General features: G+C 36.6%; 1 non-coding gene across 1 annotated transcript; it reads left to right on the forward strand.

Annotated features, from left to right (window-relative positions):
- Nucleotides 1-11,528: 11,528 nt before the first annotated feature.
- Nucleotides 11,529-11,689, forward strand: LOC141251300 (U1 spliceosomal RNA). Its single transcript, XR_012313075.1, has one exon. It is a non-coding gene; the product is annotated as a U1 spliceosomal RNA (small nuclear RNA).
- Nucleotides 11,690-12,586: the final 897 nt, after the last annotated feature.

Consider the following 12,586-nt stretch of genomic DNA (forward strand, 5'->3'; position numbering starts at 1 on the left):
GACGGACTGTCAAAAGGACTAGAAACGAAGGTCTTACCTTTTCCTTTTTCCATGATCAGACTGAGGCCAAAGAAACTTCCCCACTCCCCAAAAAACCTTAGGAAGGAAAAAGAAAGAGCCAAAGCAAGTGAAGGATGATTGAAGTTAAATTTCTCAGTTCTAGGTAGGTATATATAGATGAGCACATACTAGGGATTTTAGCATTACTAGGGAGATTAGAGTTGTTAGATTTTGAAACGTACCATTTCTAATTACGAGTTATGACTGCCAGTTGAAGACCAGCCAAACAGTAGCCCGAAATCCTGAGAGATGACTTCAACCATCCCCAAATCCATCTGTACATCAAATGAACAGAGAGACACCAACCCACAAGTACCCCCAAAAGGAACCCACGTCTGCCTAACCGTAGAAAAGACCGACCGCAAAACCCATTGTCACAGAGATTTTGATTTAAGCTTAGAGATACCTGGTAGTAGGTGAAAGCAATGAGAGTTTTGACTCCACACCACCATGCCGGAATAAGAGCCACACTGAATAGCCCCAAAATTCCGCTTGGTAGTTGGTAGACTTCTTTGGAAGAATCCACACGCCATCTTCATCGAGTAAAGGAAGAAATTAGGGACTAATTGTATTAGAGAGATGGGGGCCACAAATCAGCAAAAGCTTTTGATAGAGAAGATTGGTTGATAAGATTTGAATCCTAAATCTATGGGTACATTATACATTACCTAACTATCACTTTTTCTAACTAAATGGTTAAAATACACACCTATTGATTCTCATTGTATAAATTTATAAGAATATGGACATTTTGAAGTAAACCCTTGTTCCAAACATGTAACCCAACCGAGGAAGGGGGGCTTTTGCAAGTTCATGTGTCACTTTATTTCTCTCCCTATAAGAAAATAATCACCTAATCTTGATAGGAATGTGAAGAAAAGAAAATTATATCTCTAAGAATCAAAGCAACTGAGTACAGCCAATTCTTTGGACTGCCATTCAGGGCCTTGATACGATCTTGTTGTCACTTTCCATCTCAATGCAAGGTTCATTCATGGCCACTGCAAACTGAAGTCCTTTGAAAACCGCACGAGCTTTCGTCGTCATGGGCTCGCTCTCCACCATGATCCTTTTAGTACAGACACCCAAAACTCCACTATTCTCATCAGGAATGCAACAACAGAATCCCAATTCCTTCACTTCCTGAGATTGATACATCCAAGTTCACCTTTATCCATCTCGGTCCAGGTCTAGTCCAGATGGCGGTCCTTCTATTGCTAGTTTGGCTTTGGCCATTGCTCTTCTTTGACTTTTTGTCCACCAAGCTCATCGCATAGTCGATCATATATGCGTCCATCCAGGTCACCCTTCAAAGACCCACTGGTTACGTCTATCCCAAATAGCGCACAAGAGAGTCAGAAACTCAACAAACTCCTCGCTTGCACATATGATGGGAGGGCATCATTGCACAATGTCCAAGCAAGAATCCTCATCCCCGGGATCAATTTCACCCCCCAGATATCCCCCAGAAGATTGGGATTATGGCTGCTTTTGCCTGGGAAAGTTTCTCTTGGTTCTCTTTTTCCCAGCGCATACTTTTCACCTTGATAAGCCGAGTTAACACTGTAGTTTCTCTTGGACCATCCCAAAATGAGGCATGACAATACTGTCCCCAAATGAGGCATCCTTGGTATGTCAAATCCATCAGGGTTTAAATCCTTATCACTTACGTTTTTTGGATTTACCTCCTTCATTTTGTCTAGAGGTTGATGAAGGCATTTGAAATTAGTGGAACCCGCAGAAGTATCGACACCATGGTTCAAATCCCACCATGTGCCACACATTCTGAATTTACCTCCTCCATTGGTCTGGACAAGGTCGATGGAGGCTTGTTAGATAAACGGGGCTTACAAGATGACCGACATCACATTTGGACACCCTAAAAAAAGAGCGACAATATCAATTTGTTTTTATCACATTCAAACTATCGAAGCATGTATTAAGAATGTGAATAATCATCAAATGTTTAACCCTTTTCGCAAGAAGATTCCTTAAGATTGTTCTTCAATGATATTGAATTTTGTCCACATGAAAGATAATCTCATGATCTAAATCATATCTAAAATTCTACCAATTTCGACGACCACTTTAGAAATTGTTCATCCATCTTTCCAAAACAACCATTTGTCGATATCTTTTGAATCGCAATTTCAATATAATTGAATGTTTAACACATTCATTATAGGTCCCCTATTAGAAACACTATCATGAGTCAATCGGAATATCGTTGGTCCAATGTTAACATGTATGCGATATCATGAAGACTCATAAGTGTGACTTTTTCAAGTGATCCTTCTCCAATGGACTCTGTTATTGACATGCATTTCTCATATTATATTTGATGGGATACATGCGCTTATCATGGCATAACATTGATGCATCAAACAATTTTCCTGAAAATTTGTTTAGACTTGAGTTAATCAAGACATGTCCATTCTAAACTAGTTTAAAAGAAAAAAGACCTTACCTTATCAAAATACGCCATGTAAAATCTAAAAACTTCAAAATTTATGAGCTCATCCTAAATGAGCCAAAAGACAAAGACATATGTGCATCCGGAAAACCATTAAGATTAAACCCGATTTATTGGGCACCCATTCAAGAACTAGTGTACTTGACCAATTTTGTTTAAGAATAACAATTATCATAAAAGTACAACATATTATCAATTTAACACATAAATTTATAATCAAGGAGGCAAGGAGTTCAAGAATTCATAATTTAAGCCCCTTTTTTGCCGAAGCTTTAGGGTCCGTTCGGTATCATGACTTATATGTCTTATGTGTCTTATTTCGGAATATAAGTCATAGGGTCTTAAATTGTCATAAAAATCGTTCGGTATACCCGTGTCTTATGTGGACTTAAATGGTCTTATTTAAGTCTTAAATAAGTCCAAATAAGCCCAGAAAAATAAGCTTCATATTATAGCTTATGTGACTTATAAGCCTTTTCACTCATCTGACTTAAAGAGTCTTATTCGTTCTTTTCATTCCCACTACATTGTTTCTATATTGTTAGGTTATTTAAGGGGTATTTTTGGATTATTATTATTTTTTAAGATAATTTAAGATGCTAGATGCCGAACAGATATTATAATATAAGTCACTAATTTTTATTTCAGACACAACTTATTTCAGACCCCATCTTATTTTGGATAATAAATTTCAGACACATAAGACCCTATTTCAGACACATACCTAATAAGACACAGTCATGCCGAACGGACCCTTAGTAATTTTGAAAATTGTTTAAGTTGTTGTTGGCTTAGGGGTTAAGTAATTTGATCATCGAAGGAGATAATCTCATTGTCATTAATAGTCTCTAAAAACACTTGGAAAATATCTTGAGAAATTTTAACCATCATCTAGAACACTAAATATTTGATACGATATTGTTTTAGAAGTCCAATACCGTTGCAACTATATTCTTAGTTACTCATGATTTGACAATAGTTTGATTTTAGAGGTAGCACAAGTAACTCACAAAGTCAAGAAGATCTGAATTCTTTTTTCTTTTTCACTCCTTTTTGAGAATTATAGATTCCATAAAAATCATCTTCTCTTATGATTTAGGCTTATCTTTGTAACAATTTGACATTTGTTTTAAAAAAAATTAACACATCAATTCTAATAAGTCTTTAAAAATTGATTTATTGAAATTAACATCCCACATGTCCCACAATAACACATTTCACAAAGAAATCTATCAATTAGTGCGAAAAAAGTAAATACCAAGTCTAGATTATCCTTTTCTTAACTTTAAGCTAGGGCTGGGAACTTTCGGTTCCTTGTATTTTTTTAGCCTACCCGCAGTGTAAAAAGATTTTTTTAATCGGGTTCGGTTCCCATGAATTTTACTAAAGAACTGACATTACCCGAACCCGCAATCTAATCGGTTCCTAAAGCCGGTTCCTCGGTTCCTAACTTTTTACATATTTGTCTTATTTTGGTTCCTTAAATCATTTCGGTTAATCAATTTTCAGAAAATACAACAACAAATTCGGCACAACGACAACCGTTGTTTCTTGACTAAACTCCTCAATATCACCGGAGTTGTTTGAATCGGAACCAGATAGGTCAATGGAATCAGTGACTGACTTCTGTCGCGGAATCCGTATCGAGGGCTACACAAATCAAAATAGATGGAAGTTGCAGCTAATATTACAATATTATAAATCACAGAGAATTCTAAAGAACATTTAAATTTTATAATATTTTAAAATTTCAGTAGAAATATTTTACTAAAGTTCAGTAGAAAAATTATATCGTTGACTTGTATTAGTAGAAAGTATAAACTTATAGTTTAATGAAGTTAGGGAGATCACATGTATGATTCTGAAAAGCTTAAAAATGACTTGTTAAATTAGAAAACTTAATAATTCAGGTAGAGAAGATGACCGGGGAAGAGAAATGAGGCATGGAAGGACGATCAAGGAAGAGAACTGCGGTTGTGGAAGGACGAACGAGGAAGACAACTGGCTACGTGCAGAACCATCGTAAAAGAAAGTAAATAGTATTGCTCATCCTAATTTTTTAATACTCTTATATAATTCGGTTTCTCGGTTTCTTCATTTATTTATTTTCTAAACCCGTACCCGAACCCACATTTTTTTGCAAGAATCGACCCGTAATTTTTACTTCATAAAAAATTGCATATCCGCACTGAACCGACCCGAAATGCACAGTTTGGTTCGGTTCTTCGGTTCTACGGGTACAAAGTCCCAACCCTACTTTACGCTATCAATATGTGCTCCGTAAAATTTGTTTCTTCCATAACCGTAATCAAGCTAACAAGTAACTAAAGTAAACTATCAACATGTGCTCCATAAAATTGTTGCTTCCATAACCAGAATTAAGCTAACAAGTTACTGTAGTAAGATAAGGGGTTCTAATATGCACTCCCATTTTTCAGAGGACGCACTCCCCGGTAGGTACATATCATATGCTCCTACTCTGTCCTTTCACTCCCAAGGAGACGCATAAGATAAGTGCCTATCTGAGAGTGCGCCTCACGATTTTTGGGAGTGCGTCCCATATCTCCGTAAGGTAGGGATATGGAATGTTACAATCACTTGCAATTAGTATTCAGTCTTCCGAATATGCCCTCTAACTCTGATTATCTAGCATAGAGATTAATTATCGGGATATGAAGAATTTCATTTAAGAATTCTTAGTTTGAATTGGATTCCAACTCCGGACTTTTTGAGATTTTGAATTTCTATTTCCATTTCTATTTAGTAGTATTTTTATTAGGGTTGAAAAGAAAATTTTAATCACCTGCAATTAGTATCCAGTCTCCCGAATATGCCTTCTAACTCTGATTAGCTAGTATGAGGATATTACACATCAATTCCATTTGACATGCAAAAATCATTAAAGATTTGGGAACTGCATTCTTCTGCATTGTGTAATCAAAAAAATGTGCTCTCAATGAGATTATTTGAGCAAGGAGTTGAGCAAATGCAGTATTTCGAGTGGCTAATATGCTTACATGTGATTAGTAGATGCATCAATTAACACGATAAAATATCAAAATGGTCTAGAAGGTGGAGCTACTGGCCCACATATGTCCCATTGGATTTTTTTTCCAAAAATTAAGTTCATTTTCTTCAATAGATGTCCAAATGAATTATTTATACTTTTGTGTATCATTATCATTCCTCGATGACCCAAGCCTTCATGCCATAATATAAATGAAACTTTAGCATTCGAGTTTTGACTTATCACTGCATTGACCTCTAGTTGATGAATATACGTGTAGTATAATCCAAAATTTTGACTTGACATCTGATGCAATCCTGGCTTGCAATCACTCGATTCGAGGCGAATGTGAGACGACCTCGACCTTAGCGTCCTCCTTGGAGTTATGTACAGTTTAATTTACTTATATTAATTGTTAGTTATGTTATTTTTATTTTAGGACTTGTGTCTCCATCTTGTCAGATGGGCCGGTCCACTTGAATAAGGCCCATTAAGGCCTAAACCTAGTTTTGATTTCTTAGGCTATATATAGCCTCTCTTGTAGTTCATTTTAAAGAACGTTGAATTTGAGAGCTAAGCTTGTGTTTAAACACCCTTAGCTTCGACGTCAAACCCAGTTCGGGCTCACACCTCCACGAGCCATTTATCTATTTCCCTCACGCATCCAACTAAACACAATCAAACAACGACTAGGTGAACGTGCTCGATCTAGATCCGTGCACGAGACGAATCGACCACCCCGTCGATTTCACATCAACATCCTTTCAAGGATCCTTTTGAGGCCAGATTCATGCCTTATGATACACAAATATTTTTTTCCATTTTCATTCATGATTTCCATATAGAACTCATTTTGATTCACATCCTTAAAACTCAATAAGTTTCTTTGAGATTTACTTGAGTATAATGCATCATATATCACTAATTTTGTTCCACATGGAAGTAGAACAATTTCTCTTCCGGAGCCTTCGAGGAGTTTAGGCACACCGAAAATTTAATTCACGTTGCCTTCATAGGCCCTTAAATGTGTAAAATAACTTTTGTTCCTTAGAATGGTGTGCGTTGTTGCAATATTTAGAAGGCATTTCTCCTTCCCATAAAGCTTCATTTTGATAGTTTCGTGTCCATTATATAAAGGGAATAAGAGTCGAAAGAAAAACGGTAAGAAAAAAAACTTCATATATACTACACAAGGATAAAAGATCCTTCAGAATACAAGTTTTTTTAGCAGGAACATGATACAAGTACTTAGAGAGGATATTCAAAAATAGGTCATGTTATACAAGATTTTATGAGAGAAATAGAAAAAAAAAATATATTGTACAATATTATACATTGTGAGAAGTGATATAGATATTTTGATGTTAGTTCAAGCTTTCAAAGATGCAATCATCATCATCGTCGTCAAGGTCGAAAGAAAAACGGTAAGAAAAAAACTTCATATATATTACACAAGGATAAAAGATCCTTCAGAATACAAGTTTTTTTTAGCAGGAACATGATACAAGTACTTAGAGAGGATATTGCAAAAATAGGTCATGTTATACAAGATCCTATGAGAGAAATAGAAAAAAAAAATATTGTACAATATTTTACATTGTGAGAAGTGATATAGATATTTTGATGTTAGTTCAAGCTTTTAAAGATGCAATCATCATCGTCGTCAAGGTTGATGGATGAACTAGCACCCGCTTCCTGGTTAAGGAATAAAGGGGTATCCATATTTGACATCCTGATGTTGCCAACATTCTCATTCTCGATGTAATTTATCTGAGTTGCCTTTTCTTCGTTCTTCTCGGTTTGGTGTAGCTCCACTAAGTGCGGAGCTGTACGGTATACCCTTGAGCAATGACCAGTTATGCTACATTTATGCCAAGTGAATTTGGATTTCTAGGAGGGTCCTATTTGTCCTGTCTAGACCTTTAGCTTTCCAACCCCCTTATTACCTTTGTATCCAATGGTGGTTACCATGACCTTTGTTGTATCCTTGGCCACGCCTTCTGCCATAGCCGCCACGACCTCCTTGACCGCGGAAACCTCCATGGTCTCTGCGACCATGATCGCAACTATAATTATGTTGTGCCTTATATTCATTGGTGTTTTCTGCAGGAAATCTTTTGCCTACAACTTTTTCTTTAGGAACCGCTATGGAGCCATTTGGCCTCATACTGTGATTCTTATCAAGAGTTCATTGTTCTTTTAGCAGCCAATAACACTTTCAACAATTCGGAGTATTTTTTGAAGATTCTCTTCCTATATTGTTGTTGTAGCACAACATTGGAGGCATGCATTGTGGAGAATTTCCTCCCAAACATCTATTTCAGTTATCTCTTGACCATAAAGTTTAAGTTGAGATGTGATATTGAACAGAGTACTATTGTAATAAGATATGAACTTATAGTCTTGTAACCTTAAGTTGCTCCAATCACATAGTGCTTGTGGGAGAAGGACCTCAATTTGATGCCCATAGCGTTCATTCAAATTTTTCCAGAAATCTTTTGGATCTTTAACAAATAAGTACTCAATTTTGAGACTTTCATGTATATGGTGGCAGAGGAATACAATAACTTTTGCTTTGTCTTATGACAAGGTATGTTTATTTTCAACAATTTGTTTTCAAGGCCATTTGCTTTGAGATGAGTGAGGCCATCTACCTTTCATTCAAGGTATTTCTAATCCGATAAGTAAAAAATGTCAAGTTATCTCTTTGTTATACTTTCCATTTAAATTTCTACAAATAAAAGTTGTGAAGTAAGAATCATTTAGATGTTTCATCATTATGCATACATGAATTATATATCGTATATCTAGACAGTATGTATTAATATATTAAGGGTAAGTGATCACGTCAATATGGACACACGATATCATTTAATTAAAACGAGTATCATGGAGTCAAAAGTATAAATTTAAATAGTGATCATACAATATAAGAATAATGTAAGGAAATCATGCAAGTAAACTTATGGCGGAAAGCTTTAATACCGGTTACTATTTACCCCCTTATATTTATGACCGCTCATCTCCCTTTTCACATGTCCTTATCTTCTTCCTCCTCAACACCTTTTTCAATCTCCTATTTCATTTTCTTTCAACCATTTCCGTGGATTCTGATGAGATTTTTCATGGATTAAGAGCCAATAATAACGGATTTTTAACCGAGCTTTTCATTTTGCCTGTTATTATCACGATTATCACTATCATTCTCATTATTTTAGTTTTGAAAAATTCCATTTGGAACCAAGGAAAAAATTGAAGAGAGATTAAGATGAGAAGCCAAAAGAGGTAAGTAAATCTAGTATCTTCTTTGTACGTGGTTTTAGATCTAACAACATGTTTCGATTTTTTGTAAAAATCATTTGGATCTAAAAAGACAAATCGAGTTTCTGATATACAAAATCCCGAGTTCGGGAAACTACAAAACATATTTGTCAAAATGATTTGTAATAACTCTAGTATAATTATGTAATAAAAGGGTAGAACTTTTACGCCTCGATGATTCTTGGTGTTACGTGATGATTGAGACTCTAGTGCTGATAACGTGTTATAAAATGACTAAGACGAGGTGTCTTAATCTAGTTTTGAGATCATTAATACAAGATGACTTAACCTTGATTAAAGGAATACTTAAACAATTTTAAGTATTAGAAGAGAGGACGAGAGATCAGGAACTTTATAGAGGTATTCTTGCTCTTATTTTTGTGTTATTTATAATAAAAAATGTCTCTATTTATAAGTATAAATGGAGAGACAAACTTAAATTAACCTTTTCTTAACTTTTTAGGAGGTAAAGAAAATGAATATTCATCATAATATTATATACCACACATTTTATATCTACTATAGATACATCAATCATTTGTTACACATGGCCCAGGCCCACAGTAAGGCTGTGTTCGGTATGATTGAGATTGAAGTCAGTTGAAGTTGAAATAGGGGATTGAAGTAGTTGAAATGAGATGGGTAAAAATAAACTAGTTCAATCACAACAATTGAAATTGAAAAACCCACATATCTCGGTTGAAGAAAAAAGTGATTGAAATTGATTGAAAACAACCTCAATTCAACTGATTTCAATCGGTTGAAATGAAGAGTACACCGAACGCGTTTTAGGAGCGCTAAGTGAGTTTTTCAATCGTTTCAACACCCCTCCCGAACGCAGTCTAAGATTTATATGTTTGAATTAACATCCCACACACGACCCACAGTAAGATACTATTTCACAAAGAAATCTATGAATGAGGGCCAAACAAGTAGACAACGAAATTCTAGATTAGCCTTTCCTTAGCTTTCAGATATCATTATGTGCTCCACAAAAATTGCTGCTTCCATAACCAAAAACAAGCTAAGAAGAAACTCTAGTAAGGTAATGTGGAATTTTACAATCATCTCCAATTAATATTCAATCCCCGGAAGATGCCCTCTGATTAATTAGCTAGTATAGAGATTAACAAGTAAACCAAGTACAGATTTGATTCCATTTACATAGAATTAGGCTCTACTGTTCTTCAATCAAACAATTTCAACTACCAAAATGAGCATATAATATATCTTTACATCAATGCTACCCTGTCTTTAAGACTCCCTTTCTTCTTAACCGGTGGAATCGCGTCTCCTTCCAATCCATCCTGTGTCTGCTTGCTTGATGGATAGTCTGATTCTGTACTGCTACTAGTCACCGGTTCAGGATTCGGTTTCACTTTGCTGCATTTCTTGACAAACGGGCCTAAGAATAATTCAAGTATGTCTTGTGTAAGAACACTGGTGGTTAAAGAGCTCATGAAATCTTTTTCACTTGGCTGGCATTCCACCAAGTCTGACGATGAAGCTTCCAATAGAGTATTGACATTCGACCTACTGTCCCCTGATGTTGTATCATCCTTATGAGTTGTTTCGTTCTTCAATGATTCGCACTCTGCAAATTCTGATCTCTGACCTTCCTTTTTCTTCTCAGCATTGACTTACTGCATCTCACATTAGAGTCAGACTACAAGCAGAAAATGGTGAAAAGACGAGCTCAGGATTAAATTTGAAACAGTTAGGTGAGTACCTCCTTGGCTATACTGATTAAATCATCCACACTAAGCTCGTCTTCACTCAGATTAGGTTCTTCAACGGGATTCAGTACTTTAGCTTTGCATTTCCTCCTTGGAGGAGCATAACTTTCCTTCTCTAAATGCTCATTACTAATGTCACCATTATCATCATCAGCTTGCTTGGCCTGCTTTGTTCTGCTTCTGGTTGTTTTAGATTTCTTAACAACCAAGCTCGAATCCGTTTTTGTTGTCACTTTACTTTGACCAGTTGTTACTTCTTCAACCTCCAGGGTAGAATTTGGATGGCACGTTTCAGTAGCTTCTGCTCGAAGCATCCATGGCGGTAATTGCCGCTTGCTGTCCATACTAGAACTCAGAGAGATTGCCTGCACTAATCCAGACTGAAATCCATTCATACAGTATATGAAACTCAACCATGGGAGAAAGATATGGAATACTGATGCTATAGAGAGGCTTGTGCTTAGGTGATGAAGAGTCAGAGAGTCACTCATATTCTTAAAAACAAAAACTAATCAACCCTAAATTTTACATATTCAATAATCAATACCATATTCAATAATCAATACCATTAGGGTTATTTTCACCGATTCATACAATCGGTTCCGAGTAACAAACTGAATTCGGCGTTGGGAGATCAGCCGCTGGAATAACCTAGAATTGGATTCTCAATTTTCTAAAGCAAAGGAGAATAGCCTAATTGCAGGCGAAAACTGAATCAAAATACAAAGATTAAGAATCCGTTAAACTGTAGAGACTTACAGCTAGCGATTTGGAGTGTTACCGGAGTTGAAGGCGGAGAAGGACGCACTGAAGAGAACAAAGGGAAACGACCTTCCGTGGAAGTTTGATGTTATTATTCCCACATCGATGCCGAGAGAGTGAGAGGAGGAGGGTGGGAGGTATAAAATGGGAGAGGGTAGCAGCGAGGAAAGTACTTACCTGAACGGGGTCTCCGGTCGATCAAGAAGGACCGTGGCCTAGGCTGGGGGCCCACATTGCACTCGGTGGGAGCTCCAGCTTAACATCTTCCCAAGTGGAAGAGTGTACGTTATAATTTGTGGTAGTGGGGGCCTGCGTTCGCGCGGCCCCTTACAATTTATAGTCTAATTTTTTATCTAGGCCCAGGCCCAATAAATCTCTGCCCAACTTTTCTTAATTTAGTGTTATGAGAGGCAATTTCAATTTGAAAAATTTGGGTATCATGCTAGTTTGATTCTCTCTATCATAGGTTTTGGGAAAGATGTGGCAGTTGATCTCAAGTAGGAAATGTTTTTAAATTCTTCGTTAATATTTTTTAATTTATTATAGTAGAATGCATCCTTTATTTTTTAGTATTCTGTAACTGTGGTGTTTTTTTTTGCAATTATTATAATAATATACAAGATTTAGAGATAATGTAGTGTGTCAATTTGTTGAGAGTAACCAACTACGCCCCTACACCCTTTCAAATTTATGGAAAATAAAAGAACGCACATTGAAACTAAGTGTGTTGCTTTGAGCAACACGAGTAACCCTAGTGAGAAAATTAATAGCATCGCTTCCTAATTCACTAAAAGTAGAAAAGGCAAAGGCAATGAACCGATAACCATTCTCCACGCACTTAACCTCATACTTCTTCTTTTTCCTAACGACAGCTGAAGTGATAGCAGCCCCAGGTACAAAAGCGGGAACCCACACACCCGTGAAGGGGGAAGCGCCAGTAACATCCAAACAGACGTCTTTCCCATTGTCCCAACAATGGACCAGTAAATCAGCAGGACGAAGATCCCTTCCCTCCTCCGATAAGAACCCCATAGGCACTTCCTTCTGCACGAAGTCACCAGCCTGAGAACAAATATCTCCCAAAACATCTCGGACCAAGTTGTGCCGAAACTTGAGCCCAACATCATTGCCATAGTGTACCGCATGGTCACCAAACCGATCCAAGACACAAGAGGAGCAGCTAGGACATATAAAACCATCCGGGAAAATAGGGATCGCAAGGCGATA

Source organism: Phyllobates terribilis, unplaced genomic scaffold (assembly GCF_046119375.1).
Source record: "Phyllobates terribilis strain yellow unplaced genomic scaffold, ASM4611937v1 Scaffold_6850__1_contigs__length_41537, whole genome shotgun sequence".
NCBI classification, from domain to species: Eukaryota; Metazoa; Chordata; class Amphibia; order Anura; family Dendrobatidae; genus Phyllobates; species Phyllobates terribilis.